The sequence below is a fragment of the Rana temporaria genome, chromosome 8, assembly GCF_905171775.1.
Source record: "Rana temporaria chromosome 8, aRanTem1.1, whole genome shotgun sequence".
In the NCBI taxonomy this organism is placed as follows: Eukaryota; Metazoa; Chordata; class Amphibia; order Anura; family Ranidae; genus Rana; species Rana temporaria.
The window spans coordinates 67663072-67690771 of NC_053496.1; positions in this window are offsets into that span (position 1 = coordinate 67663072).

Consider the following 27700-nt stretch of genomic DNA (forward strand, 5'->3'; position numbering starts at 1 on the left):
TTACTTAAATATAAATGTAACTATCCCATTTCCATATCCTAGCTGAACAGTAGCAGTTGTACCCTCACAAACTTATATCCACCCAACTAAAAAAGAAAACTCAAGGTCATTTGCAGTGAGGAATATAAAAGTCGGAATAACAAGAACAAAAACCCTTGAAGGAGTAATAGATATGACACATAGCTCACTATGGGACTTTGAGTGGGATTTAGTATGCAACAATGAGACGCGTGCAAAACTTAGATATACACATCTGATATGGTCTTCTGTGCAGGTGAGTGCCCCAAAGGAAAACACAGCTCTCTATTTTAAGTTATGGAACTCATGCAGAAAATAATTATGGTGTTGCTACAAGTACATATTTCAACAGGAAATGTTAGTCACCCTTTTTTATGTAGCGCGCGGTGTGCTCAAACTATATTCAATAACTGGAGGACTCAGCTAAAGATTAACACACTGGTTTAATTGTATCACATTTAAACAAAGGAAATGGGGCACAGGAAAAAACAAAAACTTATCTCAAGTCGGAAATCACAGAAACCTCTATGAACCTATTACTAACTGTATAGATAAGGACGGCAACTCAAAGACTTTTACTGTACATTCACCCAGGTGACCTAGGGCCCTGCTTTTTTTTAATACATAAACTTGCACTTATAGTAAGATACATACAATAGACCTTTTGTTCCCCATCTGTAGTTTCAACTTTAGTGTCTTTTTTTTTTTTTTTATTGCTTTTATAGGCACATAACGTTAAGTTACAAGATAAAAAGAAATCACAATTGCAATCTTAATTATTTTATAGAGGCTTTATAAAAAAAAAAAAATTCATGGGAACACTGAAAACCCTTCAACAAAATAAATGGCTTTAATTTATTTAAATCACAATCCTGTATTTTTTTTTTTTTTTTTTTTTTTTTGTGAAGAAGGAACACCTGTAAGATTTGGAATTGACCCCAATGGAGAATATCCCTCATTTACAGTATAGTCACCAAAGAATCTCTGCTATTTTTTTTATTGTCTGGCAAGATTTCTCATACTTGCTGTGTTGAACCAGCCGTAGATGGTTAGAATCTTGGCCGGTTCAGCAGGGTTCAAACCATCTATGGGCAGGTTTATTGTACCAAAGTCAATTCATCGATCGACTTGGGTACAGCCAGCATATGAGAATTTTACATGCGTTTTTTGCCAGTGGCTAGACCTGCTAGCAATAATCACTATGTTCACCTGGCACTATGTTTATCTAGGATCTGCTTTATAGAGACACAGACAGCAAGTTGACAGAGGTTCTAACTTCACCATTCTATCCAAAACAAAATGTTTTTGTTAGACCTCTTTCACACTGGGTCGCTTTTCAGGCATTTTAGCGCTAAAAATAGCACCTGTAAAGCGCCTCTCAAGCAGTGTTGCCAACCATCCATATTTTTACGGGCAGTTCGTAAAAACTGCACTTTTTTTTCCCCGTTCATAAATGTCCGTGGTTTTGGGAATGTGCCGGTAAAAATAGCTGAGATCGGTTCAGCTTGGAACTGCGCATAGAGATTGGAGGCAGAGGGTGATGGTGGCTGCGGTGGCACCACAGAGGGGGATGAAGGCAGGGGGAGATTGGTGGCAGGGGATGATTGGAGGCAGGGGGTGTTGGTGGCACCGCAGAGGGGGATGGTGGCACCGCAAAGGGTGGGGGATGGAGACAGGGGTTGTTGGTGGCACCGCAGAGGGGGATGGAGGCAGGGAATGATGGAGGCGGGGGGTGATTGGAGGCAGGGGGCCTGGGGGAGATTGGAGGCAGAGGGAGATTGGAGGCACCGCAGGGGGGATGAAGGCAGGGGGTGTTGGTGGCAGAGGGGGGTGGAGGCAGGGTGTGATGTGACTAAATAATTTGCCCTATTATATCGAAAATAACGAAATAATGTTTTTTTACCTTAATATCTACCTTAAATCACATTGCTATTTGCCTAGCGTACTTGTTTGTAGCCTAAATACTGAAATTTGCACCTAAAATGTAATTTAGTAACTTTTGTGAAATGCCAGAAAAAACGTGGCTGCACCAGTAAATTTCGGGTGTCATGCTAGTAAATTTCAATCTGGTAGGTTGGCAACACTGCTCTCAAGCCACCCCATTGTGAAAGCCCAAGTACTTAAACACTGGGGTGGTGCGCTTGTAGGACAGGAGAAAAAGGCCTGCAAGCAGCATCTTTGGTGCGGGAGCGGTGTTGATGGTAACCATGTTAAATAAACTGCAGTGCGTTTCTGCAAAACTGAAAACACACTGAAAAACACCAGGCCTTAGAAAGAAGACACACTTGGGTTGATTTACTAAAACTAAAGAGTGCAGCATCTGGACATTAAACATATTTTATTTGATGTATCTGAAATGTATTTAGGCTGTTTAACCACTTGCCGACCAACCACCGCAGTTATACTGTGGATAGCTGGCTCGGCTGCGCAAATCGACATAGGTGTATGTCGGGCTCATTAGCGGCTTTCTGTGGGCCAGCACTCACGCCGATTGGCCAACGGCTGGTCCGGCGGACTCGATGTCTGCCAACCACCTGTAATCATTCCCTGCAGAGACAAAGTAAACAAGGCAGATCTCCGTTCTGACAGGGGATCACACAGAGATCCTGTCTTTCTGCTATGCAGGAAGACGGATCTGTGTGATGTCCCAGGCAGCCCATCCCGCATACAGTTAGTAAACACAACCAGGGGACACAGTTAACCTCTTGATTGCCCCTAATTTTAACCCCTTCCCTGCCAGTGTTATTAGTCCAATGTCAAAGCATATTTTTAGCACTGATCACTGTAATAATGTCACTGGTTCCCAAAAAAGTGTCAAATGTCAGGTGTCCGATCTGTCTGCCACAATGTCACAGTCCCACTAAAAATCGCTGATAACCGAAATTACTAGTAAAAACGTAATAATAAAAATGCCATAAATCTATCTCCTATTTTGTAGACACGATAACTTTTTTCTGCAAACCAATCAATATATGCTTATTGGGTTTTTTTTTTTACCCAAAAAAGTAGCAGAATACACACTTGCCTAAATTGATAAAGAAATGTGATTATTATTATTTTTTTATTATTTATTTATTGGGTATGTTTTATAGGAGAAAATAAAAAAATATATATATTTTTTTTCAAAATTGTCAGTGTTTATAGCGCAACAAATCCATTTGTAGTTGACTACAATTATTTAAGTCGACTAAAATTTGTACTAGAGATTTTAGTTGACTAAAATTCAAGTAAAACTAAAACAATTCAGATGACTAAAATACGACTAATACTAAAATAGTAGTAAAAGTAAAAGTGCAATAAGACCATGACTTTCCTAAGCCCTGTCTCTCTGATGTAAAATTGTGATGTGTCCTACTGAAGAGTTAGGCTGCCAGTGGATGGTGCCAAGTCAGTAGATGACCATACTGTCTGGATAAACTGGGTCTAAGGCGTTATGCCAATGCATAAAGTGGCGTTTGAAACAGTTATTATAGGCCAGGATGTGAGGGGACAGACTGGGAAAAAAAATTGACAGAGGTTCTTTCCCTTCAAATCTATCCAGAGATGAAGTAAAATCATGGCTTGCGCTTTTCAGAACCCTCCCCCTTCCAGGAGAGAGCGGGGACCAGTGACGGTGCGCCACGCTACTCGCGCATGCTCAGTAGGGAACCGGGCAGTGAAGCCGCAAGGCTTCACTTCCTGATTCCCTCACCAAGCATGGAGGCGGCAGCATCTGAGGACCGAGCGATTGCTCAGCCTCGTCTGCCGACATCGTGGGCGCTCTGGACAAGGTAAGTGTGCATTTTTTAAAATACAAAATACAAATACTGCAGCTGCTGGCTTTTAAAAAAAAAAAAATTGGGTGGACCTCCACTTTAAAGAAGACTAAAGAGAAACTGGAAAATATGAGCTTGTACATTGCATGCCTGTAAATAAATTCCCCCAGCGTGTGTGTACAACTCAAGATAGACTACTTGGTCTGAAATCCAGTGCTGAATGATTTCATGAGAAGTTTCATGGATTGAATCATCCTCTCAGCATCTCCATTGACTCAAAGAGGACGTATTATTCATCTAATAGCTCCTTGTCCTGCGGGGTTCCTCAGGGGTCGGCGTTATCGCCGATATTATTTAATATCTACATGAGGCCGCTGTTGTATATTATACGGCGGCATAATCTTAGATTTCATGTTTATGCAGATGATACGCAGATTTATTTTAAGCTGCCTAAAAAGGAGGAAGTACAGGTGGATCTTGCATCCTGCCTGGAGGAGATACAGTCCTGGATGGGAGCCAACTATTTAAAACTTAATGGCTCTAAAACGGAGTGTATTGTTATTAGCAATCAGAGTAAAACCAGTCTGAATGATTTTCCTTCCTGGCCGGCTTCGTTTATGCCATCCCCTACCCCGGCTACCCAGGTTCGGGACTTGGGAATCATTCTGAATTCCAAATTGTCATTAAAATCGCAGGTGAATCAGGTGGTGAGCTTATGCTATTACCAACTGAAACTTCTGCGTTCTACACTGCATTTTATTGACGAGGTGGACAAAGTGCACGTGATTAATGCTTTTATTGGTAGCCGGCTTGACTACTGTAATGCGCTATACATGGGGTGTCCAAAAATCCTTCTGCATAAGCTTCAGCTGATCCAAAACGCTGCAGCTAGGTTATTAACTGGTGTGGGTCGTCGGGAGCATATTACACCGTCTCTGAAAGCCCTGCATTGGTTACCGGTTGCTGATCGGGTTTTGTTCAAAGTGGGTTGTATCGTCCACAAAGCTATCCATAAGATAGGCCCAGGGTATTTACAAGAAAAATGTACCTGTTATGTTCCCAACAGAGCGTTGAGATCTGCTAATCAGGTCAATTTGACTGTCCCCAGGTTTAGAAAGACTACATGTGGAGGGAGGACACTGGATGCGCAGGGATCAATATTCTGGAATTCTCTACCTCTATACATAAGATGTGAGACGGATTTATCAAAATTTAGGAAGTTTTTAAAAAAAAATTATTTTCTCAAGTGTATGGTCCTAATTAGGGTAAGATATTAGTACTTCAGTTTTTAAATGGTTAGTATGTGGTTTTATATAATTATCGTACAGTAATAAGACACTGTTTGTATTTGTATATGTCGGTTCTATGAGCGCATCGAGGCCTTTGGGTAATGACTGCGCTCCCAATAAGCATTTTTATAAATAAATAAATAAATATAAAGATGTTCAAGACTAGATTGGAATAGTTACATTCTCAGCTGTGATTCTTTCTGCAACAGAGAAGCCTCTTTGGAATATTATGCCTTGCAGATACAGACCTAAACTTTGATCTATCTTTTATCTGGATGTTGTTGGACCTCTGGACATTTTAAAGCATAAGCACAAAAGCAGTGAGAATGTGTATCCTTTGGGGGATTCCCATTGGAATCCATAGTCCAGTGCACTATGTAGATCAGGGGGCCGGACGCGTGGCTGGGGGGGGGGTGGTGTCCATGCACCCTCTATGAACAGGCTGCCACTGATCCATAGGAAGCTTGTTCTGTAGTTGTCCCTAGTAACAATCTTTTTTGTTGGTTGGCTGTCTGCTTTCTCAAAAAAACAATATTTGGCAAAATAGGGAGCACATTATTATTGTTGCTTTTTTGTGCCATTGATGGGCTGTATGTAACTTCTTGAACCTTGTCAGATTAGTTTTACTACATGACATAAGAACAATATTGGTGGCTGGAAGCAAAGGACACAGTGGCCACAATTGTATGGTACTAGCCTGTAGACTATCCCTTCACCGCAGCTCCTTAATCTATCAGTGACCTCCTTCTTTGTTCACGATTTGCAGCAATTCAGAAAATTAGACTTTTTTTCAAAATGAAGAAGGAATTCCAGATAAATGCTACCTTTACATAGGCATGTGAGTAAATACCGCCTTCAGTGGGTCTTCAAAGAATACTGTGCTCTACTGAGCTGCAGTACCCATCCATTGAGAGTGGTTTAGCCTCAAGGCCTGATTAGTCCTGCTTTTGCAGTCAGCATGGGAAACATAACTGAATTGGCTTTACTGAAGTACTATACACAAAAAAAATTGGTAAACAATGTAATGTAACAGTTGAACCTTTAATTAGGAAAAAGGTCTTTTACATGGAAAGTCTTTACCTCTAATGAAAGAAATATGGAGGCTGCCATTGCCTACCACCTTAGAATGCCGGTCTTTGCTAATTGTGTCAGACTTCAAGTGGTTGTAAACTCTAATGCAATAGGTTTCCTCATGTTAAGCTTCCTAGAGTAACTTAAATATTAGTGTCTTTCATATTTTCCCAATGTACCGCCTTTAGGATTAATCGCTCAATGTTTACTTCAATGACGGCACATCCAGATTTTGGCCTCCATTTACGGCATGCTTCATGTACCATCAGTCTATTCCTCCTGTGCCATGCATGCATCATCATCAGGTAATCTTGCAAGATTACGGACCTATGAAAAAGGGGATGGGGACAAGGGACGAGGGACAGTGGCTAGGACTGATCCTCTGAGAATCCCCTCCCCCCAAAAAGGGGCGATTATTGGATTATCTCGGTACTGGGTAAAAAATGGCATACATATAAAATAATAATACATTTTATTACATAAAATTGTTGAACAAGGAATACATGATAAAATTGGAAAAACAGGACCTCAGGGATACCCCCGGGCAGTTCTGTTGTTACAAACATATAGACTGGTCTATGCCTCGACTAGTTTCGCGGTATAACCGCTTTCTCAAGAGAACCAATCCATAGTTAGGTGGTAACGTGTGATATCAGGCAGCCCAGGTAAGGTAACCCCCCCCCCCCCGCGGCGGACAAGGGGGATAGTGCGGAGAACTCAAATAATTAAAAGATGGTGGTGTAAATGCCAGCCCATCTGTTGGTTCACTATAATGCGGGGACAGTGAGGCAGGTAGAAGGAGTGGACATCCCAAGGTAATCCTGACCAGGATAGTGTCATAGGTACAATTGATAATATAAGATCCATCATTGCAAGGGACTGCCCAGTAAAGGGAGGTCTGTGGGAGTCACCCCTCCAAGGGGTAGTAAGCCTCAGTACTGTGGTCCACATGTAGGAACCATGAAAAGAGATCCGCGGAAAAGGGCAAATAAATATGACTTTAGAACCACTTTAAAAGAAAAGTATGTAAAAAAATGTTATACTACATCGACTTGATGCTGCATCTGTCCCCTGCCAGCTCTGCAGTGAGAACTGAGCGTTTTAAAACCACTGATTGCTCAGTCCTCCCCCTCCACTCTGAGCAGTGAGCCGTGACTGTCAGCCTCTGACTCTCTGCTCTACCCCTCCAGCGCTCACTGGAGCGCTTAGCTGTGGAGGGGGTGGGAGGAGCTGGCTCAGGCTCTCGGCGGAGAGAGAGAGGATCTTTTCAGAGCCTGGACTGGCTCGGTGATGTCAGCCATCCACAGACTTTAGCCCGCTTCTGACTGAAAATGGGTCACAGGAGTGCAGAACTAACTGCACTCCTGTGAACCATGTGAGAATTATAGCCAAAATAGCTTTGGCTATACTTCACAATTTCATTTTAAATTAAAACATGTTGCCAACGCAGGGCACCTGATGAAAGACAGGACCTGCAGCAATTTAGTTTTTTGTGCAGTGCACCATTATGCACGTGTGCTTTGTGGTATGCTGCAAGTCAAGTCTTTTGGCACCTACTGTATTTGTGCGCTGGGGTACCATTCTAAAAGAATGGCCCTACAACTCAACTCAATAAAGTACAGTGTGTTACCAGTTGTGTTACTAGTTGTATGTGCTAATTGCTGCAGCGCATACATCTGAAAGGGTCCTCCAACATTGGTGTAAGAAATTCTACTACAACCTTGCAATAAGGGGGTTAATTTGGTGGCAGTCTTCCAATACCAAGCTAACGTCCTCTCCTGCCCTAGTGCGAACCCATTTCATATTTCTCCACATAATGGCCTTTTCATAAAATGTCCTGAATACAATTTATTTCCCCTCCTTGTGTAACTAATAAACGATTTCCTGCTCTGGCTGTGACATGTTATTTTTTTCCATTATACCTCTAAACAAAAACCTATTTGCTCTGTGAATTCACTCCTGTGTTGATTAGAGCGCGAGTACAGCCGGTATATTGTTCCTTACACTGACTGACTGCTCAAACAGACCTGGGATGAAATCACCTCTGATTTCAGCTCCAACAAGTGATTGATTAATGAATCGACCACTTCACAGGGCACATTCCATCATTTTTCTTCATTATACACTATTTTTCATGTGCAAAGACCATTCCTATCTAGAAATTATTTTTCTTGAGTTTTTCATTCTTGCCTTTTTTTATTTTTCTGTAGGGTGATTGTCTATACTTGTATGATATTATTCTTTTAATTTATTACAGGGCAAGCTCCAGGCAGTACAACTAATTACATATTATTCACATTGTTTTTTTTTAATCCAAGTTGATGGAATGGGCCCCCCCCCCCCCTGTTCTGCTATGGTTTTAAACATTGTTAGAGTAACTTAGTTATCTTGATTTGAAGGTAAAAGTGTAGCATCCAAAATCACAGTGTTGAGAAACATGCTTCCTAGTTACTGGAACGCAGGCAATTATTATATGGAGTGTCAGGTGTTTGGCAGACCAGCCCTGCGGGAATGTACCAGGCTTTAATTAATATCAACACAAAAAGTTTTGATGTATGATGGCCTATAGCAGCAAACCAAAAACTGCCTCTCGGCAACAGCATGTTATTAGCAGAGCTTCAGGCAAGCAGCTAAATACACAGTTAAAATATCTTACAAAGGATTTGCAGTTCTGTTTAGCTACCTGTGCTGAATGAAATATGCAGGCTCTCATTTTTTTAAGTACTTGTGAAATTGCTAATTGTGTGCCAGTCATACCGATCTTCTGCTTTAGAGCTCATCTCTAGGCAAATATAAAAGAGTGTATTTGCAGTAGTGTAAAGACTACAGTGCCTTGAAAAAGTATTCAAACCCCATGAAATTTTCAACATTTTGTCATGTTAGAACCAAAAACATAAATGTATTTTATGTGATAGACCAACACAAATTGGCACATAATTGTGAAGTGGAAGGAAAATGATAAATGTTTTTTTTACAAATAAATATCCGAAAAGTGTGGCGTGCCACACATAGTGGATTGTCACTTGCCACAACGTCGCCTGACACACGTTGCGGATTGTAACTTGCCACAACACATGCCACACGTAGCGGATTGTCACTTGCCACCATGTCACCTGTCACACATAGCGGATTGTCACTTTATGTGTCCCAGAGTGAAGGCAGGCAGCAGGAGGGCGAAACTGCAGTGATGCAGGGCGGGTGGCGAGAGGAGGCAAGCAAGCCTGTTCACCTGCAGACTGGCCCGCCCGACTGTTCCCCTGTTCTGCTCGTACTCTCCTGTCACCTCGGCGCTGGGCTCCTCACAGTGGGATAAGCAGCAGAGCGGGTGAAACTGGCTGGCTGGCGGGCAGCAATTTTCCAGCCCCCAGAAAGTGCTGCTGGGGACCGATGGTACCATCGGGTCTTATGGTAGGGCCAGCCATGCTTCTACACATATTACATGTAATCACAGAAAATATAAAAAGGCATCTGTCATCATACTGATGTATTTCTGCTTAAGTTTGGAAAAACTGCTTTGGGCAATAAGCAGTTTAGAGCATCGATACAGAGACAAAATAGGGAGTTAAATACAATTCTTTACTTCAAGTTTCTTCTTGCACTAAAGCATTCATACAATACTAAGCCAAATGCATAGCTAATGTCAGGTGACATCAGCATTACAAATATGTACTCAATAAAGTCTTTCCTTACCAGGTATCAATAAAATACCAATCTGTTTCTATTGCTTGGCAAGAACTATGAAAACCAATATAGTTACAGTTGTAGCGCTACCCCCACAGGAGCCACTTGGTAATTTGAATTCTCTGTTCTGTGTCTTGATTTCATGAACATGCTCAGCTCCCCGTACACATCTGGTTAAATGAAAGTTACTGCAAGCACTTATAAGAACACAAGTACAGATCTCTTTAAACCAGGAAATACACAAGACCGTTGTAGTGGTAATTTAACTCATGGGTATGGGTTACAATAAATGGTAGTTTAAAGGAGAAGTACAGCCAAAGCTCGTTTGGCTGTACTTCTCCTGTGGATCACAGGAGTACAGTTCATTCTGCACTCCTGTGACCCATTTTCAGCAGACATTCCACAGCCTGCTGACATCACAGAGCCGGTCCAGGATCAGGCAAGATTGCGACAATGGAGTTGGGATCTGCCCACATGCCTGGATCGGCATCTGGCTCAGACTCTCAGTGAGTTATACTGAGCTGAGCTGTCTGCTTCCTCCTCCACAGCCCAGCGCTCCAGTGAGGGGAGGGCAGAGCAGAGAGCTGGTGACTGACAGTCAGCAGCTCTCTGCTCGGGGAGCTGTGAGAACTGAGCGATCTGCAGTGTTGGTGATTGTGCTAGACAGTATAATCACTAAGCCAAGGTAACTTAGAATAGAGTTCTGTACCACTAGACTGGGATTAACTCATGAATCAGCATAGTCTGCAAATAAATGCAATGTGCATATAAGCATTAACTGCAATGCGAATTATAATACTAGGAGAATGGCTTGGATATGGTGCAGTGTCCCCTGAGAGGTACCTCTTAAGATAAGCAATAGATGAAAGTCTCTGGGTAGCAGCTGTAAAGAGACAGTCTTTAGTCCTAATTCTTCAGCCAGTTGACACCAGGGCCCAGTTGTACCATTGGTGCACATGAGACTAGTCCCAATCAAGCCTGCAAGCAGCAGTAAGGCTACTTGATGGCTGTATGGTCAGTTCCTAAAGGGCCCAGTCCCTCTAGCAGCAGATGGTAAATCCCCACGGCAGCGGCTCACTAGTCCCAGTGATTACTGCAACTCGCCATCCGGTCACACAAAGCTACTAGTCCACTCTTTGCTCAACACCCAGGTCACTCTGGCTGTCGGCACATGTGAATTCAGATCTTGCTCAGGCCGCTGGTATGCAGCAGTGGTGGCGCATACTGAACAGTGATGTGCGCTCTCTGGGCTCCCTTGTGGCAAGAGAAGGCTGTGTCCTGTACAGCCTGATAAAATTCAGATCTTTCCCCATCGTCCTGGCAATCTCCCTCTGGGGAATGCAGAGGGAAAAGCTCTTGATTACAGTATATTAGCTCTTGATTACAGTAGATTCTCTTTCCTCTGGACTACAGTTCCCACAGTGTACTGTGCTGCCTAACTCAGCCTATTGCTCAGCTCAGCAGCTCCTTCCTACTGTTGATTTACTGTTAATCAGTACTACGCCTCAAAGGCAGCAGCTACAGAGAGCAGCTGCAGCCAGTGTTTCAGTCACTCTCCATTCTTAACAAAGCACCTGGTTACACAGTATAATAGTACATCCAGTACATAAAGTTACTTTTTTTTTTATATGCTTGGTCCAATCATTTTTTCCATTGTTTTTCTAATGGTTATTTAATCTCAGCTGGATATTCTGAATTACTGCTGTAAATCATAGGTAATCGAATGTCAGTAGCTTGTGGTACACCACTGTGGCATGGTGATATGGAATCGGTATACAGCAAAAGAGTGTTAATATTTATAACTACAGTTTTTTATTATTATTTTTGGAATTTTAGAAAAATACAAATTTAATAGTAAAAGTATATTTGTAAATAAAGACTATTCGTTTTTCAATAATGACACATTATATTGTTAATATTATTACACAGTATATAGTACAGTTTGCACAGCACTTTACAATATAAAGGGAGACCGTACAGTTGCAATACGATTCAATACAAGATAGTTAGGAGAGGCCTGCTCCTGAGAGCTTTCAATCTAATAGGGAGGGGCAAGTGGAACAAAAGGTAATAACTGAAGGATGAGCTGATGGTAGAATTAAACGATTCAGGCCCCATACACACGATAGGATTTATCCGCAGATACGGTCCAGCGGACCGTATCCGCGGATAAATCCTCTTGAGGATTTCAGAAGATTTCTATGCGATGGCGTGTACACACCATCGCATTGAAATCCGCGCTGAGATGAGGGGGTGTGGTTGCAAGATGAAGGAGTAGAGTAACACACGCTCAGACCTCTCCCTAAACCACCTGGCAAACTGGAGAAGTTGATGATACTGACTGATTGATGAGAAGACTGATGAGAGACTTGCTGGCTGGCTGGTGGATGGAGGGTTTGTGCAGAAGCATTCATTGCATTCATTGTATACTGTGCATACCCTGCATATTCAGTGTGTTCTGCAGTGCATACCTCGTACAACTCGCATATCTTTCATACTCTACATACCGGTCACAGTTAAAAAACAAAAGCCATAACCATCAACAGGACTTTTAATAGGACTCAATGAAGTGGATGTGTGACGGCTTATAGTGCTTTGTTTACCGTTACTGTTACCTTTGCTGGACTCCTGGAATGAGGAGGAGGGAGACTGGACCCCGCAGTGTCAGAGTGCAGAGAGGCGTGGAACAGCCAGAGATCCGAAGGTTTTTTCCTTTGACCCGCGCAGTCGCAGCAGCCGCCGCTGCCGCTGCAACTTCTGCAACAGAGGACACCGCCACCGCCACTGCTGCTGCCGTCGTCGTGCAGGAGCGCAGGTGCGGGCAGGGATCTTCAGTGTCATCAGAGCCTGTGAGATCCGGGGAGCCGGAGGAGCGCTGTGGGCGGTACGATACTCTGTGCATGATACAGGAGAGGTACGAGGTGGTGGGGCTTGGCAAACAGGGAAAGACACTGCAACATACTGATTTATCACAAGAGACCCCCAAACCCATAGAGATATTGCCTGAGATCATTGAAACTGCAGATACTGTAGTAAAAGCACAGGACAGAAATATATTGACATCAACAGTATTCAGTGGGTTAATGGAGGGGGGAGAAGATTGTGTTTCCCCTAGTTCTAGTCTAAGCTCAATTGTAAATCCGAGCCCAGATATAATACAGCAGAAACATGGAGATGAGGAGATTGATATCAGGACTTTGCTTTTGGCTCTCCCAACCAGGGCAGATTTACAAACATTGCCAACACGTGCTGATATGGAGCAATTTGTCTCTAGAGTGGAGGAAGATATGGAAGCTTTGGTCACCAGAGTTGAGGAGACACATCGGAGAGATTTGGAAGCAGTACGAGGAGACATAAAAACACTTTCGGATAAATTAGAAATTAATGAGAGCCGGTTGAGTGTCCTAGAAAATCGGTTTACACATTTAGAGCAGACACAAACACAATATCCACCGACGTGTAATGACATACAGTTAAAGCTGGAAGAAATTGAGGACCGTAGCCGTCGCAGAAATTTGAGGTTCAGGGGGATCCCAGAAACAATTGAAAGAGAGAAACTGCAAGAGACTATTTATTCAATTTGTCTTCAAATAATTGTTACTCCCCCATCCCAAACATTTGAATTCGAACGAGTTCACAGATCACTGGGTCCACGCTCAGTAAATGCAGATAGGCCTAGGGATGTGATTTGCTGTTTCCACCGATATTCAGATAAAGAGGCTATTAGCCGGGCATCGTGGGAGGCGGGGGAGATAAGATACGAGGGGTCTCAAATAAAAATTATGCCTGATCTCTCACGGAATACCCTTCAGCGGAGAGCAATACTACGCCCCCTATTAGATATCATTAAAAAATGTGGTGGGACGTACCGCTGGGGATACCCGCTTTCTTTAACAATTAAGAAAAATCAGCAATCCTTCCTTCTTAAACAACGCACAGACTTACCAGAATTGTTTAAATTTTTGGAAGTAGATTCTGTGGAAGTGCCAGACTGGCTACAATTTATTCCTAATTTTTCTAAACGAATAAAAAATGTGGTTATAGATAAAAAAAACGCCAACCCAGAAAAAAGAAGGGGGGAGATACCTGGGTCCATCTGAAGTGAGATAGAAAATATGAAGAATACCCCTGATATAATTTTTTTTTTTTTTTTTTTTTTTTTTGTCCCAACTTTTTTTCAGGAGGGATTTTCCGATTTTTTTTTTTTTTTTTTTAAATCATTTAAATAAAAGTTGGATTTATATGTCCCTTCCCAATCCCTCTATTTGTGAAAAAAAAAATGTCCGTTAAGGACCATTTATATGTTGTTTAAGGGGCAGTAAGAGGGAAGAAGGAAGGGTTAAGGGAAGAGAAAAAAGGGGGAAGGGAAAGGGAAGAAATGGGAAAAGAAAGTGAAGGAACAGTATATGGTGATGAATTTAGGTGAAGGATAACTGGATATTATCCTGGAGGTTTCTGCCCCCCCTTTTCTTTTTCTTTTTCTTTTTTGGAAACAAAAGGGAAGAGAAAAAAAAAAAAAAAAGAAAAAAAAACATGTCCCAACTTTTTTTCAGGAGGGATTTTTCGATTTTTTTTTTTTTCATTTAAATAAAAGTTGGATTTATATGTCCCTTCCCAATCCCGCTATTTGTGAAAAAGTGTCCGTTAAGGACTATTTATATGTTGTTTAAGGGGCAATGAGAGGGAAGAGAAAAGGGGGGAAGGGAAAGGGAAGAAATGGGAAAAGAAAGTGAAGGAATAGTATATGGTGATGAATTTAGGTGAAGGATAACTGGATATTATCCTGGAGGTTTCTGCCCCCCCTTTTCTTTTTCTTTTTTGGAAACAAACGGAAAAAAAAAAAAAAAAAAAAATTTCCAACTTTTTTTCCAGGAGGGATTTTTCGATTTTTTTTTTTTTTTTTCACTTAAATAAAAGTTGGATTTATATGTCCCTTCCTAATCCCTCTATTTGTGAAAAAATGGCTGTTAAGGACTATTTATATGTTGTTTAAGGGGCAATGAGAGGGAAGAGAAAAGGGGGGAAGGGAAAGGGAAGAAATGGGAAAAGAAAGTGAGGGAACAGTATATGGTGATGAATTTAGGTGAAGGATAACTGCATATTATCTTGGAGGTTTCTGCCCCCCCCCTTTTCTTGTTTAAAAAAAAAAAAAAAAAAAAAAAAAAAATGTCCCAACTTTTTTTTTTCAGGAGGGATTTTTTGATTATTTTTTTCATTTAAATAAAAGTTGGATTTATATGTCCCTTCCCAATCCCTCTATTTGTGAAAAAATGGCTGTTAAGGACTATTTATATGTTGTTTAAGGGGCAATGAGAGGGAAGAGAAAAGGGGGGAAGGGAAAGGGAAGAAATTGGAAAAGAAAGTGAGGGAATAGTATATGGTGATGAATTTAGGTGAAGGATAACTGGATATTATCTTGGAGGTTTCTGCCCCCCCCCCCTTTTCTTGTTTAAAAAAAAAAATGTCCCAACTTTTTTTTTCAGGAGGGATTTTTTGATTTTTTTTTTCATTTAAATAAAAGTTGGATTTATATGTCCCTTCCCAATCCCTCTATTTGTGAAAAAAATGTCCGTTAAGGACCATTTATATGTTGTTTAAGGGGCGGTTAGAGGGAAGAAGCAAGGGTTAAGGGAAGAGAAATAGAAGTGGATATATACGTTTAGAAGATTGACTACAGATGGTAATTGTAGTAAACTCAGAGCCGGGGTGGATAAGAGGTTAGGTCTGAGCCCCCCTGTCATCTTGTGCCAAAACCCCCAATTAGGTTTTACCCACTGAAGTCACAGTCAGGTGGCTCAGTTTTGGGTGCGCGCCCGATTGGGCCTAGAAGGGAGGGAGGGATTAGAAGGGGTTAGGAAGGGGCGTATAGGTAGGTTTGGGAGGGGTGCTCTCCCCCCACCTTTTATTTTATTTTTGTATTTTTTTCTTTTTTTTTTCTCTTGTTGTTGTTGTCAGTGTTGTCTGAAAAATGGAAGAGGTGAAGATTACCTCCTTGAATGTTAAGGGTCTTAATGTCCCAGAGAAAAGGAAAATGTTGTTGAACGATTTGAGGCGATCCGGGACAGATGTAGCCTATGTTCAGGAAACACACTTTAAGGCAGGTAGACTCCCTCTTCTTCAAAATAGATTTTTCCCTTGTGTGTATCATGCTCCAAACCAACAGGCTAAATCTAAGGGGGTCTCAATATTAATATCTAATCGAGTGCCATGGTGCTTAGTGGACAAACGGGTAGACCCTAATGGGAGATTTCTTTTCCTTAAAGGAAGCATTGGAAACATTAAGGTAACATTAGCAACAATCTATGTACCAAATAAACAGCAGGACCAGTTTGTTAAAAAAATTCTTTCAGAATTAAGGGATTTTATAGAGGGGAGATTGATTCTGGGAGGGGACTTCAACATCCCCCTAGATCCTAGAATCGACACCTCCTCAGGAACTTCAGCTGTCCCCTGTCGGGTCCGAAGAAGTATACTACAAAAAATGCATGAAATGCAAGTGGTAGATGCCTGGAGGACTTTACATACAAAAGAACGAGATTATACTTTTTTTTCCAACCCACATCAAGTGTACTCGCGTATTGACATGTTTTTGATTCCACACTATTTAATTTCAGACGTTACAGAAATCATAATCGGAAATATAACATGGTCGGACCATGCTCCGGTTTCGTTGTGTCTCTCCCTGTCTAACCTGGCCACTCAACGTAAGGGATGCTGGCGATTGAATGAAAGCCTTCTTCAAAATCCTGAAGTAAGGGACGATGTATCTAAAGAAATGATAGCATATTTTCAGATAAACGACATTCCTGAGAGTGACCCAGGTATGATTTGGGAGGCACACAAGGCCGTGATCAGAGGAATTTTAATCAAACATGGAGCAATTTTGAAAAAGAAAAGGGAAAAACAGACCAAAGAATTATTAGATGAGATCCAGACCTTAGAAACACAGCATAAAAAGATACAGACAGCATCAGTAGGTAGGGAGCTGGGACATCTGAGAAGACAACTGTCGGAGATCTTACGGTTTAAAGCAAAAGCCCTAATCCAACGAGGGAAACAAATAGATTATGAAATAGGAGATAAATGTGGCAGATTGTTAGCAGGGAAAATTAAAGAAAAGAATAGGTCAACTTATATATCACAAATAAAAGATAAAGAGGGACATTTAAAACAGATACCTAAAGATATTGCCCAGACATTCGGGAAGTATTATGCTACTCTGTATAACTTGCCTCACGCTACTTCCCCTCAGTCCAGGATAGCAGAATATCTAACCTCGACAGGTATGACGAGATTACCCTCACCAGCCCGTTATAGTCTGGACACTCCTATTACGGTAAAAGAAGTGACTGAAGTATTAAAATCATTCAAATCTGGAAAATCTCCTGGTCCGGATGGCTTTACTATAAGTTACTACAGAGAATTTTCTGAGTTGCTAAGTAAACAAATGACAAAAGTCTTTAATGCGGTGGGTCTGACTTCCACATTCCCTATGGATACCCTGAGAGCACATATTACGTTAATTCCAAAAGAGGGGAAGGACCCGGCGGATTGTGGAGGTTACAGACCCATCTCGTTACTGAACACAGATTTAAAAATATTTACGAAAATATTAGCAACCAGAATACAATCATGGATCCCCCAAATAATAGATTTAGACCAAGTAGGGTTCGTCCCCACGAGAGAAGGTAGAGATAATACAACAAAAGTTCTTAATTTGATTAATCAGGTAAATGATAAAAAAATACCGTGTGTATTTTTAAATACAGACGCGGAGAAGGCGTTTGATAGGGTAGACTGGCGGTTCTTATTTGAGGTGCTGAAACAAATAGGAATGGGAGAACGAATGATTAGCTGGATTAAAAGTGTTTATACAAACCCTCAAGCGGTTGTAAAGGCAAATGGGGTCCTTTCTGAACCCTTCAGCATCTCGAATGGTACTCGCCAGGGCTGCCCCCTCTCACCCCTTCTCTTCGTTCTCTCTTTGGAACCATTGCTGAACAGAATTCGCCTGAATCCGGATATACGGGGTATTAGGGTTGGGGAAGGAATCCACAAGGTTTCTGCTTATGCGGATGATATGCTTTTTTCAGTAACCGAGCCTCATATTTCTCTCCCTACTTTGCTGAGTGAGATTGAGAAATATGGCACTCTGTCTAATTTAAAAATAAATCAGACTAAATCAGAGGCCATGAGCATGTCACTATCCCCTCTTTCCCGGGATTCCATTCGGGCGAATTTTTGTTTTAAATGGAGTCCAATGCTTAGATACTTGGGCACAAATATTCCATCAAAAGAAAAGGACATTTTTAAAATGAATTTTTTACCAATGTATAATCTATTACGAGCCCTACTTGACAAATGGCGACTTGGTTCCCATTCTTGGTTTGGCCGCATTAGTATAATCAAAATGTCCGTTCTTCCGAAAATTTTGTATTTACTTCAGGCGCTACCAATTAAGATTCCAGTGACTTTTTTGCGTCAGATACGTAGTTTATTTATGAATTTTATCTGGGCCGGGAAACGTCCTAGGATTAAAAGAGATCTGTTGACTATGCCTAAGAATCTTGGTGGAATGGGGGTCCCAGATATATTTAAGTATTATTATGCAGTACATCTATCTAGATTAGTGGACTGGTGTAAACATGTTAGATCTAAGAGGTGGGTTGACATAGAACAACAGCTGAGCACAGTTCCTTTAGGTAGAGCACCTTGGTGCTATACAGTATTACCGGCTCCTCTTAAAAATCACCCTATAATTGGCACAACACTAAAAATTACTGCACGTATATGCCAAAACGGGAACTTTTCTACAGTGCGATCACCTTTGTTTCCCATATTGGGGAACCCAAGTTTTAGTCCGGGTAATGAAAGAGGATCTTTCCGGTTATTAATAGAGAAAGGAGTATATCAGGCCTCACATTTTATTATATCAGAAAACTGGCCATCGATTAAAACATTAATACAAATAGGAGGCCCTTTTGAAGTCAATATCTGGCAGGCGTTGCAATTAAGTAATTTTTTTAGATCATTAGGCCCGGGAAGTAATTTTCATCGTCAGTTAACAATCTTTGAGTCGTACTGTAATGATTTAGAACCACTAGCCCGAGGGATCTCTAAAATGTATGGACTATTAAATAAATTTAGGGAGGATCAGGAGATACCAGGCCTTAACAAATGGGAGAAGGACCTAGATAGGACCTTCTCTGCATTACAACGTAAACAGATTATCTTTTTGACTCTAAACTCTTCAATCTGTACACGAATTCAAGAATTAAACTATAAAATCTTGATGCAGTGGTACCATACTCCAGTACGACTCAAAAAATTCTGCAATGAAAATTCTGACAGATGTTGGAGATGTGGAGAAGAAAGCGGGACATTGATTCATATATTTTGGTTTTGTAAAAAAATAAGAGTTTATTGGTTGTCAATTATGAGAATCTTGCAAAAAATTTCTGAGTTAAAAATACCCAATGATCCCGCTTTTTTCCTACTTCACCTATCTGAGATTCCAGTTCAGACTTATCGGAACTCAGTACTGTGCCATTTGGTGAATGCAGCTAAAGCAGGTATACCCTTACGGTGGAGGGATACTACGTCACCAACAGTTTTAGAGTGGATAAATAGAGTTAGAGATATAGAAGCTATGGAAGACCTAGTTCTCTCAGCTAAGGGTAAAAATAAACTATACAAAGAAACGTGGAAGAGCTGGAATTTGTTTAAAAATTCAGATGAGGGGAAAAGATTAATGACTGAACCTGATAAATGAAGAATCGGATACGCGCAGGGAATTATAATGTAAAATATAATATGAAGGATAAACCGACTTTCCTGTTATGAATTGTGGTTTAAGGGAGGGAGAGGATGGGGCTCCCCTTCTCTCTCCCCCTCTTTTATGTTTTTTTCTTTTTTTTCTCTCTTTTTTTTTTTTTTCTCTCGTCTTTTGAGGGGGGGAGCTGGGAAAGGGCAGATGCATCACTTGTCTCTCTGTGAGAGAGAGTGATGACTAAGAAAAGGGTTAGAGTGGGAAGATTTAGTGAGGGAGTTTATGGGAGGGTCCAGAGCGAATATGTATGTATTTTTTTTGTCAAGAGGGTTGTATTCATGTTTGTTTTTGGCAGAGTATTTGCCCTGTGCCTTTCCATATGCTGTTTTATGTAAAGAAAAGAAAAAAACAAATAAACATATAAAGTACAAAAAAAAAGAAATCCGCGCTGAAATCCTCTGCCGATGACGTGTCGCGCCGTCGCCGCTATTATGACGCGGCGACGGGCGCGACGCTGTCATATAAGGAATTCCACGCATGCGTCAAATCATTACGACGCGTGCGGGGAATCCCTTTGGACGGATGGATCCGGTGAGTCTGTACAGACGAGCGGATCCATCCGTTGGAATGGATTCCAGCAGATGGATTTGTTGAGCATGTCAGCAAATATCCATCTGCTGGAAATCCATCCCAGGGGAGATTTATCCGCGGATAAATATCCGACGGAGTGTACACACCATAGAATCTATCCGCAGAAACCCATTTGATGGGATTTATCTGCGGATAGATTCTATGGTGTGTATGGGGCCTCAGTTGTTCGGTCAAAAAAGTTAAGAAAAGCTGTGCTAGTAAAGTCCAAATAGTTCAATGAATATATTCGGTAGTGAGATTATGCATCGTGCTTCACTGATGGAAAATTGATAAGGTGATAGGTTAATCCTTCTAGTAATAACACCACAGTGAATCGCTCAACAAGGTGTGCCACCACCTTTTAGAAAAACGTGCTCACCAGATGGCAAGCAAAGCCAGGAATGTGGCCATAGCCCAGCCAAGGCCTTTGTTTGCACAGAAGATCATGGAATTAAGCCCTGTATGGCTGCATTGGTATATCCACACACCGTTCAGTCCAGGATCGTTGAGTTCAGCAACAAACTCTGCAATAAAACCCAGAAAGAGAAACCAACCATAGCATAATATTGTCTAACCAAGTATTTATTTAAATGAAGCAGTATTTCACTTACATTTGCAGAGTAAAAATCGCATATAAAAACATAGTCGGCTGGCTGCAAACAAACTCCCGTCGTCCTAGTGAGACAGCGTGGTGACGTCAGCACGTATCTTCCTTTCCAAAGGTGGAAAAAGTTGTTTGGTACTTTGTTTTTCCCAATTAAGCACTTTTTTGGAAATTAAGGACTATGTTTGGGTACTTAGGGCCGTCGGATCTTAGGCTGCAATTCTAGGCTGGCCGCTAGGTGGCGATTCCATTGCGATCGGCGTAGAATATGCAAATGACTAGTTACGCCGATTCACGAACGTCCGCTTTGCACGTCGATCTAAATTTACGTCTTTTTCGTAGAGATACGTCATTTAGCGCAATGCACGTCGGGTAATTTTACGGACGGAGCATGCGCAGTACGTTCGGCGCGGGAACGCGCCTAATTTAAATGGTGCCCCCCCTATTTGAATTAGGCGGGCTTGCGCCGAGTGGATTTACGCTACGCCGCCGCAAGTTTACAGGTAAGTGCTTTGTGAATCAGGCACTTACGCTGTAAACTTGCGGCGGTGTAACGTAAATGGGATACGTTACGCCGCCGCAGCGTAACGTAGTTCTATGTGAATCTGACCCTTAGTGTTTTACATGCGGTTAAGGGTCTATTTGTTTAAGCAGCTCCCCTTTTTTTTCTATACAAATCATCACTGTCTGCCATTTATTTATTTGTTTGCACTAAGTTTATGCAGTTTATATTGCTACACTTTTCACTTAATTATGTTTTTATGGCTAGCGCTGTTTGCACAATAGGTTTTTGTGCACATTTTTAGCAATTCACATTTAGGTTTGGAATGGCAGCTGCTATTGATTTAATCTGAATAGTTTATAATGGCGTGGGTGTATTGATTCACAGTTGTTGGGTGAAGGCAGGATAGGCTTCCCTGAAGAAATTCGTTTTCAGGAATTGCATTAAAGTGGATTGAGTAGGAGATAGCCCACAGATTGGGGTAGAGAGTTCCAGAGGATGGAAGAGGCTCTGGAGATGAGCATAGGTGGAGGAGACAAGAGAGCTAGAGACTCGCAGGTGGTCTTGAGAGGAGCAGAGAGGATGGTTTGGGTGATATATTGTAACAAGATTAGTGAAGTATACTGGGGCAGAATTATAAATGCATGTTTTATGTTGTTAGTATTTTGAACTTTGTTGGGCAATCGTAAGCCAGTGGAAGGATTGGCAGGGAAGGGTAATGAACACTGAGTGGTTGGTAAGGTGGATGAGTCTGGCAGCAGCATTTATGACAGACTGAAGAAGGGGTAGCCTGCGTAGAGGTAAACCTATGAGGAGGGAGTTGCAATAGTATATAAATGTACTATTTTGTATATAATATATACACTATGCTGGCGCAAATATTTTTTGACAACGTTATAGATTGAAAATGATTGCTGCAATTTAATAAATCTGTATAAGATATAGACTGGAACATTATTACATTTAAAGTGATACTGAAGTTTTTGTTTAAAAAAAACAAACAAAAAAAACATGTCATACCTACCTGCTCTGTGTAGTGGTTTTGCACAGATCAGATCCTCCTCTTCTTGTGTCCCTCGTCAGTGCTTCTGGCCCCTCCCTCCTGTCGAATGCCCCCACAGCAAGCAGTTTGCTTTATGGGCCAGAGCTGTGTTTTCATTCAGACATGGAGCCATGGTTTGGCCTGCCCCCTGGCTACCTGACTTTGGCTGAGACACATTAGCAGCGCCATTGGCTCACGCTGCTGTCAACCAATCAAGAGGGAGTGTCCTGGACGGCCGATTCGACTTGTCGAATATCGTATTCCAAAACCGTTAGCATTACTATGGAGTTGGCACTGTTCTTTGCAGCCATTTGTTCCATACAGCCAGTGGAGTATTCATAGGGCACTGATATTGGATGAAAAGACCTGCCGTTCGATTTGGATTTCAATTAATTTCTAAAGTTTATGTACTTGATTCAAAGATGGCATCCTATGACACTGTCATGTTTAAAGTCACTAAACTTTTTGATGCCACCATTCTACTGCTACTGTTTGGCAATGGAAATTGCATGGCTATGTGCATTATTTTATGCACTTGTTAACAGTGCTTTAGCTTCAACACATTCACTTAATTTAGAAGGCTTGTCCACATACTTTTGGCCATATTATGTAATAGCAGACAGATCCTCTATGAGCTCAATTATTTTCTATGGGTGGCTTCATCAGTTACTGTGCATTGAAAGTTTTTCAAATATTCCAAATAGATGATTTTCACTGATCTGTGTTTCTTTCCACGCTGGAAAGTCTTGTCAAATTGTGACGTTATCTGCCAGCTTCTGTAATCACTACATGATCAATTAAAATTTTCCACACTCAGAAATTTCCACCAATGTGCTTAACATCTGGTTTTAGATTTCACTGTAAGTATTTGATATGCAATTTGATATTTCCAAACTAAGCAATCCATCCAAGCATTGCTTCCAATATCTGTAAACTGTATGAGTTAACGGAGTGTCTCGTCACTCCCTACCGCTACAAAAAATAAAGATGCACACACACAATTCCTGCCCAGTTTGAGACATTTATTAAGGTATAAATCAACTAATATCAGCAGCAAACCATTATAAAACTTTTAAATGGTGACCCACTGTGAAAAGTTGATTTATACTTTAATAAACACTCTGATACTTGGCAGTCTGCGTATCTGTGAGTTTTACTGGTTTCTTGAGTCCTGAGCTGAAGCGGAGGTGGATGGTGGTCAGTCTACCAGGTGACAACAGTCTCACAGGAAGTTAGGGAACATCTGCAGCAGGAACACAGAAAAAATATCATTTGGATTTGGGGTTCTAGCCTCCTTCTACTCTACTATACAAAATAATTGTTATTTCTGTCTGTGTTGCTGTTGGAGAGTCCGGACAAGGCATCAAAATCCTTCCCAAATCTATCCTTAACTAAGAAAAAAAGATTAGGCTGAACATACGCTTTAACCACTTGCTGACCGCTGCACGCCGATATACTTCAGCAGAATGACAGCGGTGGGCAAATGGGCGTACAGGTACGTCCCCTTTAAAAAGCTGTGCGGTGGGCATGCGCGCCCGCCGCACTATTCGTGACCGGGCCCCGCAAACTCTATGTTTGCCGGCAATCTGCGGTCGTATCACGGAGAGGCAAAACGGTAAATATGGACAGGACAGAGATCTATTGCTCTCTGTGATCGGGAGCAGTGATCACTGTCGTGTCACTGGTAGCCCACCCCCCCACAGTTAGAATCACTCCCTAGGTCACACTTAAAGCGGAGGTTCACCCAAAAATCAACTTTCTGCCATTAGATCCAGCATACTGCTGACATCTGCAGTATGCTGTTTTTTTTTTTGTTGTACTTATCGTTTTATCAGCCGTTGTTATCCGGCTCCGAGTGGGGATTTCTGCGGGGAATAGGCGTTCCTAAGCCAAGCGGATTTGATTGACGGGCTGCTAAAGCACGTCACGCCTTCCGAAAATACCCTTAGTGACACTCGGGTGTTTACGGCGCTATACGGAGCCTGCGCCTGCCGTGTAGAGCTGACTGTGCAGGGGCCGTAAACACCCGAGTGTCACTTTGGGTATTTTCGGAAGGCGTAAGGCGCTTTAGCAGCCCGTCAATCAACTCCGCTTGGCTTAGGAACGCCTATACCCGGAAGGAATCCCCGCTCGGAGTCGGATAACATAGGCTGATAAAACGATAAGTACAAAAAAAAAAAAAAACAGCATACTGCAGATGTCAGCAGTATGCTGGATCTAATGGCAGAAAGTTGATTTTTGGGTGAACCCCCGCTTTAACCCCTTCCTTGCCCCCTAGTCATTAACCCCTTCCCTGCCAGTGTCATTTACACAGTAATCCGTGCATTTTTATAGCACCAATCGCTGTATAAATGACAACGGTCCCAAAATAGCATCAAAAGTGTCCGATGTGTCCACCATAATGTCGCAGTCACGATAAAAATTGCAGATCGCTGCCATTACTAGTAAAAAAAAACAAATTATAATAATATTTTTTTTTCAAAATTGTCGCTCTTCTTTTGTTTATAGAGCAAAAAATTTAAATCGCAGAGGTGATCAAATACCACCAAAAGAAAGCTCTATTTGTGAGAAAAAAAGAACGACAATTTTGTTTGGGTGCAACGTAGCACGACCGCACAATTGTCGGTTAAAGCGACGCAGTGCTGAATCGCAAAAAGTGCTCTGGTCAGGAAGGGGGTAAATTCTTCCGGGGCTGAAGTGGTTAAGGATCCATTCACAGTTTTTTTTTCTGTTCTGCTGCGTTACATTAATGTGCATTGAAACATGTATTACCATGCATTGCATTAGGGTAACTAATTCAAATAAATGATCTACTCAAACACCAGCACAAACACATACTCTTGAAATATTACTGAAGGTAGAGTTACTCATTCTTTTTATACTGTTGAAAAAAATATAATTTTACATATTGTGTCATTACTGTGCATGTGTCAACAGACAACCCATCTAAAACTGAATTAAGATCTCACTTTCAAGGATAAGCATTATGATCTGATATGTCATTTTCAAAGTTATCTTTCCTACACTGTGTTTTCTTTTTGTTTCTTAAGATTGCCACTGCCTTTGGCTTTGTCTCTTTTGGCAAACAACCAACCTTGTGCGAGCAAATTCTCTGTCTTTGCCTAGACCTGTTCAGAACACAACATGTAGAACTTTCCTTCAAGGAAAATAATTACAGCCAAAGAAAGACGAGGAGGGAAATTGACAGGATCAGGCTCCGAGGCAGGCGGGGAAGAAACATTTCTCTCCCTTTCTCTGGCACTCAGGGCACACATTCTTGTCACAGCCAGAAAATACACAGCTCAGATTTAAGCAAAGACTATGTAAATGTAGAGATTTTGCCTGGGGGACCTAGAGGAGATGTACACCTTCCTTGTTTAATGACTTCTAGTGTAGAAGAGGAGTTGTTAGAAACCCTAAGAAAACCACATTTCCTTTGTGACCTATGCTCAGGTTTTGTCTAGCATTAGTTTGCTTGTGTCTGTTTTAAGAAATAGAAGATCTTGTAAATTACATTCATATACGTTTTTGTTAGAGACAGTACTGTACATCTTATTTTTGGCTGTTGTGTAATGCCGCGTACACACGATCGGTCAAACCGATGAGAACGGTCTGATGGACCGTTTTCATCGGTTAACCGATGAAGCTGACTGATGGTCAGTCGTGCCTACACACCATCGGTTAAAAAAACGATCGTGTCAGAACGCAGTGACGTAAAACACAACGACGTGCTGAAAAAAACGAAGTTCGATGCTTCCAAGCATGCGTCGACTTGATTCTGAGCATGCCTGGATTTTTAACCGATGGACGTGCCTACAAACGATAGGTTTTGTTCTATCGGTTAGGTATCCATCGGTTAAATTTAAAACAAGATTGCTTTTTTTTAACCTATGGATAAATAACCGATGGGGCCCACACGATTGGTTTGGTCCGATGAAAACAGTCAATCGGACCGTTCTCATCGGTTTTACCGATCGTGTGTACGCGGCATTAGGCTAGCCAAACACTAATTTTGTCTCATTAAGCCTAGCAGGCTGAAAAAATGAATGACTAGATTCCCACATTTACATCACAGTTCTGATGGAGGAATATCCTCTCCTAGCTATCGACTTCATCCATGACTGTCAGAATACTTGAGCAATGACTTAGCCCAGGTTCACACTGAGCTGCGGAAATGAAGCTGAACTCGCACAATTTCACTCCCGTATGTCAGTCCTGATTTTGGCCGCAAATTTACAGACATCTGTGTGGGTTTCTGCACAGACGTCAAAGGAAATTGCACCCCGAGATAGCAAAAGGTAGTACAGAAATCACTTTTTGAAATCGGTGCGGCACTGCAAATGCAGTGTTGCACCGATTGGGACTGTGCGATTGCCGCCGATTTGACATGTCAAATCACATCAATGTGAACCAGGGCTCAATCTTATTTGCTGCAGTCAGTCTTTGGCTAACAATTTTTCACCCACCTCCTGCAATTTTTCAATCAAAGTTTGTCAAGCTGGTTGGGGTCACTTGGCCACCCACTGCTTGAATTTTGGCCAGTTTAGCAGGAATAGGCCAAAATTAGAAAGTGCTAACTATTGTGAAGCAGAGCCTCGGTTGTCAGTAGACAATTAACAATAGAGATAAATGAAGCAAAACACAAATATTCATTCACATTACAGAGCTACACTCAAGCTTAAATGTTACCTAAGCCAGGCAAAATGTCCATTTTATGGCAGACTCTCATAAACAAAACTCTGCAGTGTGGTCAGCACAAAAGCATTACCTGCCCCAAGATGCATATAGGGCAAGGTCAAGGGTACTGATGTTTCACCAGCAAAAGATTGTAATAATTTATCTTATATACCAGTAAATTGGACAACTGAGGCAAGGAATTTAAGGAACTCTTTGATCATATAAGTAATTATTAGCTTAGCAAAGATCAGCAGAGGTCAGTATGTGATTAGTCATGTTTTATCCAGCTGCTTTGAATGAGGAATCACTTCCCTGGTGAAGTCACGTGACTGTGACGAAACATGTAGGAACCTACAGACACCGGAAGTGCCGTCTTTGCCGCAAGCTTGCTGCTCGTTTTTGTTTTATAAGTTTGTAAACTTTTAAATGTGAGTACCTCTACTATAAAACATAGTAGAGGTACTCACATTTAAAAGTTTACAAATGAATAAAACGAAAACGAGCAGCAAGCTCGCGGCAAAGACGGCACTTCTGGTGTCTGTATGTTCCTATGTGTGTCATCAGTCACGTGACTTCACCAGGGAAGTGATTCCTCATTCAAAGTAAATAAATAAATAAATTGCTAAGCCATACATACTTCATACATAGAGTCTCCTTTTTTC